Genomic DNA, 6,000 nt, shown 5'->3' with positions numbered 1-6,000 from the left:
TCCCATCACTTCAGTAATAGCAAATATTGCACCTTTTTTATCTTGAATTGTTAGACTAAATTTGAACAGTGTAGAAATGATCTTATGCCCTAATCTCCATCTCCCCTACCCCCGCCTTGTTTCCACTGTAAGCTATCCATAAGTCTAGGTGGAAAATTTGGAATTTTGAAGAGCATGAGAAAGGCCTCCAACTAAAAACAGCGGGCTCTCTGTTATTCTGCCATAAGTACAACACTATATCTCCTTACTAGACAGTGGAGGATATACACATAATTTTTTTGGTACGGAGAGGTAATTAGGTCTATTTATTCTTGAAGGAGGTACTGGGGAATTGAACCCAGGACCTCATGCATGGTATGCATGTGCTCTACCACTTGAGCTATACCATCCCTCCAAGTAGAGGATATTTTACTATCAACAATTATTTCATAAATAACTGTCAGCCAGCAGCGTCTGCCAAGGTATTCCCTAAGAGACAGCCTAGTGAGACAGTTAACTATTCCTTCTTCTAGGTCTCTGAATTCTGTCCAGGATAAGTACATCCTAGAGACAAAGCAACCACAACATGACCTCCATCTTGGCAGAAGTGAGTATCATGTTATCCTATTATATCATGTGGTTCTCTATCTTTATAAAAATTCGGACGTGAATCATCTGATTGAAAAATATTCATGTCTTCTGTGAGACCAGGGTTGAAAACATGTCATTCAAGACCTTGTAACAGGAACCCATGCAATTTCTGCTTGAGTTTAACTTTAGGAAGAATTCAGCCAGCAATCTAAAGTAAACGTTAACGCCTTTGCCTAGATTCAAGTCCATTGTCCACAAGCTGTAACCCAGCTTAATTCAGCAAATAGTTTCCTGGGATGGTTGTGCCTCCACATACTTTTAGATGACTCTTCTTGCGTGTCTGCATGTGCACGGCCCCTCAAATCCTTTTGTATATAAGGCAATATTGAATAACCACATTTGCTTTTTGGTGGTATTTTCTGAGATTTTTTCTGAGAAACGAATGGTATTTATTCATCACCTGCCAATGCGCAACTGAATATTTTTGGTTTTGTTTTTTTCCTTTTTGTTTTTGCCATTCCAATGCTGTTGCTGAATAACGTTGTGCAGTTCTTCTGAAGCCTATGTGCGCATTTCGCCTGAATATTTGGCAGGACTAGAATTAACAAGCTATGGAGCTGCCAGTCTAGAAGCTGTGTCGCTCTTCGAGCCACCGCGTTTGGCGCCAAATAGTATTAAGAGGACGTTGCCTTCCTCTGTCCTGGAAGTAGGGTAGTGCCGTACTTCTACTCGGTTAAAAACCTCTCGGTTGCGGTTTTAAAAACGAACTCCCGGAGAGGAAAACAGGAGCTATCGTCCCTGGGTGGGCTCGAACCACCAACCTTTCGGTTAACAGCCGAACGCGCTAACCGATTGCGCCACAGAGACCCAGCTACCAGGCCAACGCTGCGGTGTGTACAGATTTTCGCGGCCGCCGCGGCTCTCTCGCCGCCCTGGGCGTCTCCGCGCGGGCACCTTGGAGGAGCGCGCGGCGGAAGCGGTGGGAAAAGCCCGGCTGCGGGGGTAAGTTCGAGGCAAGCGGCGGGGCTCTTGCGGGACAAAGGGCGTCCCGCGGGCGGCGCGAGCCTCGGCTCCGCCCCCGACGTGAGAGTCGGCCCCGCCCCGGCGCTCGGGGGGCCCGGGGCGCACCTGCCCCTCCCTTGCTCGCGGGAACGGTTCCCTCGGCTGCTGCGCGCGGCGACGGTGACCAGGCCCAGGCCCGGGGGCGTTGGAAGGGGTGAGGTCGCGCGTGCTCCCCTGCCGGAGCGCACCTAGTCGAGCCTGTGGGACAAGCACGAGGACTGTGCGGGCCTGGAGGGCAGGGAGCCTCACCGTTAGCCCCAAACTTAGGGCCGTGTTTCTTAACCTTTGTGTGCTTGTGTTTTTGCCCCTCTCCCTTGGACGTTTTCCCCCTCATCACCACCCTGCACTATAGAATTTTAGTACCACAGATACACCGCCTATCTGTGAATTGTCGTACGCACTTCTGTGCTTGCGTAGAAAGAGCAAGATTTTTTTCCCTCCAAGGGCCAATTTTTGTCCCCTTTGTGGGGAGGGGCGGGCTTGTGTTGAGAACGCATGGTTGAGGGGACGTCAGGAAGGGCTTTATGGAGGGAGTAGCAACTGAGATATGCCTTTAAGTCTGAAGTGGCCCCTGAAGGTTCCCCCTTTCCCTGACTTCTGAATTGAGGCCTTTGGGAATCTAGGGTGCCCCATGTCCGTGAAGGAGGGGAGTGGGAGCCTTCGCTTTGTGCCACCCTCTTAGAACGCACTTCTGGCTTTAATCTTACTTTTTGCATAGCCCGCTCTCTGGAGCTCCTTTGGGATGTCTCAGACCACAGAATGGGGAATTCACCCTAGCTCTCCACGTACTAAATCCAGACCCGTGTGTTCTGTGTTTCCATTCAACTTACTTGTGAGGAGCCCTCCTCCAGCTCCTCCTTCTCCTCCTTCCCTCATCCCATCCTCTCCTCCTCCTCCTGGTTCTTTGCTTACCATTTTAAGCATTTTTTTTTTTAAAGCATACAGTTCAGTGGCATTGAGTACATTCGCATTGCTGGGCAACCATCACCACCATCTCCAAAACTTCATCACCCCAAACTGAAACTCTGCACCCATTAAACGCAAGCTCTTCATTTCCACCTCCGCCCTCCTGCCCCTGGCGACCACCATCCTACTTTCTGTCTCTATGAATTGACTACTCTGGGTACCTCATGTAAGTGGAATTGTACTGTATTTGTCCCATCTTGTTTCACTTAGCGTGTCTTCAAAGTTTGTCCACTTTGTAACGTGTGTTAGCTCATGGTGGTTTTGATTTGCATGTGATCTGTGATGTTGAGCATCTTTTCTGAACCATCTTTTGAATCTGGGTTCTCCGCTCTTCTACTTGCTTCCTCCTAGCAAGAGCCAACAGCTCTGCTTCAGTGAGGAGAAAACCAACAGTGGCGGAGGCCAGCTTCTGAGAAAGGGCAGAGGGAAAGGGCTAAGGGGGAATTGCAGAGTTGAGCCTGTGCCATGCAAGGAGAGGAGGCGAAGGAGGGATCTTCTGAGGAGGACTGCCTAGAGCTCCTGTTGTGTTGAAGTTCCTGCTCATCTGTGCTGGGTGACTTTGGAGTGAGTTGTGTTTAATCTGGCTCTGTGGAGTACTTCTATATGTGGTACTTGTGAGTGGCCAATAGGTGAAGGAGGAGTTGATGACCTCCACCTTGGGATTATTGGAACGAATAAGGTTTTCCCAGCTACACTCTTAAAAGTTAGCTTAAACTTACCCTAATTTAGTGGAATTTTCCATTTGCATTTTTACTTTCTTCTTAAGGACTGTGGGAAATTCTAATTTAAGTGTTTAAACAATGATCTCTCTCTCTCTCTCTTTTTGTGATTTCTCAAAAACACAGTGAGGTCTTTCAGATGTATAAGAAATAGAACTTTATTTTTCTACAAGTCCATTCAATTTCCATTTTGATTCCCTATTCTTTTATTGCCAAAAACACAGTCTCAGTCAACTCAGGTTACCCTCTATCCCCTGCCCTGGAGTTGTTTCCAAGTGCTGAGGCTTTGGAGGGTCGCCACTCATCTGGTCCTTGAGTCACATGTGCACACATGTTGCTGAAGAGGCAATTTTTGCTCCCTGGCTCTCCGGTGCTTCCCTTGTGAAATTAGCTGTTGCACCCATCATTCCATAGTCACTTCTGGCACAGTTTGCTCTGCTTATGGGACGTGTTACGGACTAAATATTGGTTTCCCTCAGAAATTCACATGTTGAAATCTATTCACCAATGTGATGGTGTTTGGAGGCGGGGACTTTGGGAGGTATTTGGGTAGGGATGACATGAATGGGATGGGATTAGTGCCCTTTTAAGAAGAGGCTGGAGAGCTAGCTCCATCTTTTTCCACTAGGTTAGGATACAACGCAAGGTCAGCAGTCTGCAACATGGAAGAGGCTCCCACCAAAACCTGACCCTGCTGGCTCCCTAACCTCGGACTTCCATCCTCCAAAACTGTGAGAAATTGATTTCTGTTGTTTATGACTTACTCGGTTTATGGTATTTTGGTATAAGAGCCTGAGCTACGACAAGACCCCAAACCTCCCTCTTCTCATCAGTCCCACCCGCATGCCCCGATTTCTCCAGCCCCAGACTGTGTCCAAGTGGTTGTAAAGTTTTAGAAGCACCTGTGAGGAAGGAAAAAAAGGAAATAACAGTAAGTGTGCTCTTGATGCCTCGAGTCCCATCTGAAAGTCTAAGGGTGTCCTTTCAGTCTGAAAGGATTATCAAATGTTCTCCATTAGGCCGAGCTCCAGGGTCTCTCTTCCTCCATATTTGGGTGGGTACAGTGGTTTTCTGAAAGGAAGATGGCATTAACAGACCAATTATGTTTAAGTTACTGTGAAACAGGTGTTCAGGAACTAGATGATTGTGTTCAATGAAACTGCACTCAACTAGAAGCTCCCACTAAAGATGTAAGCTCTCCAAGGACAGAGATTTTAGTTGGCTTTGCCCCTTGCTGAATCCCCAGCACCCGTGACAGTGCCTGTCATGTAGCAGGCCCTCAGTCACTACATGCTGAATCGATGAGTAAATGAAAACCACTAAGCCATAAAGTAAACCGGAAAAAAATATGATGGAAAAATTAAATTCCTAATATGTAAAGAGCATTATAATATGGAAAATAACCTCTTTAAAACTCAACTAAAACCATTAGACAAACAGAAATGGACACATGAACAGAATAGTCCCAAAAGAAGAAATCCACATGACCAATATAAACAAAGGTTTAACCTCACCAGTAATCAAAATCATCAAAATCAAAATCAAATGAAATCAATTTCCTGTTTCCCAAATAGCAAAGAAGACAAAGAGATAACACTAAAATTCGATCGAGGGCATAGTTAGAGGCCACTGTCATACAGGATTGGTAAGAGTAAACTTGGTCTGTTACTTCTGGATAGCAGTTTGTTAATATGAACATTGAATGATGTTTTTGCCATCTTATTCTAGAAATTCTAGGTTAGAAATCTGTCCTAAGAAAGTAACCAAGGATGTGACCCAAGTTTTAAGTGCACCATCACATTATTATTTATAAGCAAGAGGAGAAAATGATAAATTGTGGTATATTTAGAAAATAGAGAATTAATTATATATACTTCAAAAATAATGTTTTCAAAGAATATTTTAAAACATAGTCATGATTAAGTAAAAAAAAAAAGGTAGAATACAGAGCCCTATAATTCTAAGAATATTTGACAACATGGTTATGATAAAGAGGTAAAAGGTCACATGGAGAATTGTGTCGTCATAACTCATAGCTGGATATTCTTTCTATGTGTCTCATGCTGTTAGGTACACTTTACACATATCATCTCATTTAAGCCCGTAGCAACCCTGTGAGGCAGGTACTGTTACTCCTTTTCTAATTTTCCAGGTAGGGGAACGTGAGCAGAGAGCAGTTTCTTCAGGTTACAGAGCTTGTGGGTGGTGGGACAGGTGCCAGACCCGGTGTTAGGCTCCAGCAGCCACGCTTGTAACCTTGACCCACACAGCCTCTCATGCATGGTATGAGCCCAAATTTTGTGTGTGTGTGTGTGTGTGTGTGTGCATGGTTAGTGGTTATGGTGATTTTTGTTTTCTTCTTCCCCTCTTTCACTGTTTTTGCAAGCATTTGCAGCAAGCAGTACTTTCAAAGGGCCAGCGACGGACGGTGGCAGAAGCAGTTTCCCTGACTTGCAGACAGAGGGTGGTAGGTGGTTGTGCTCGGCCCTTCTGCTCGGCTGGGGCCGAGGAGTGCCAGGCTAGAGGTGGCAACCCGCACAGGCCAGGGTCTGCGCACGTGGGTCTTTGCCCAGCGCGGTGTGACTGTCACGCTGGTCTCTCTCCTCCAGCTCTTTCTCCCACCCCGAGAAGGGGTGCCTGAGGGACATGTAGCCCACTCCCGGGGGGAGTTTCACAGTGTGCG

General features: G+C 46.4%; 1 protein-coding gene and 1 non-coding gene across 4 annotated transcripts in view; one reads left to right on the top strand and one right to left on the bottom strand.

Annotated features, from left to right (window-relative positions):
* Positions 1-1,363: 1,363 nt before the first annotated feature.
* Positions 1,364-1,437, bottom strand: TRNAN-GUU. The gene has a single exon. It is a non-coding gene; the product is annotated as a tRNA-Asn (tRNA).
* Positions 1,438-1,442: 5 nt separating this feature from the next.
* The window catches only part of ALOX5AP (arachidonate 5-lipoxygenase activating protein), a 62,967-nt gene continuing 58,409 nt past the window's right edge, over positions 1,443-6,000 (top strand). The window contains exons 1-3 of one of the 3 annotated variants that reach the window (XM_032496351.1): positions 1,689-1,786; positions 2,571-2,764; positions 3,946-4,048. The gene's annotated coding sequence lies outside the window, so the exon portion shown is untranslated. Of the gene's footprint in view, positions 1,573-1,667; positions 1,787-2,570; positions 2,765-3,945; positions 4,049-6,000 lie in introns of those variants that run through there. The other 2 variants (XM_032496352.1, XM_032496350.1) reach the window with 2 other exon arrangements.

This window comes from Camelus ferus, chromosome 14 (genome assembly GCF_009834535.1).
Source record: "Camelus ferus isolate YT-003-E chromosome 14, BCGSAC_Cfer_1.0, whole genome shotgun sequence".
NCBI lineage: Eukaryota > Metazoa > Chordata > Mammalia > Artiodactyla > Camelidae > Camelus > Camelus ferus.
This window is presented reverse-complemented; position numbering and strand designations above follow the sequence as displayed.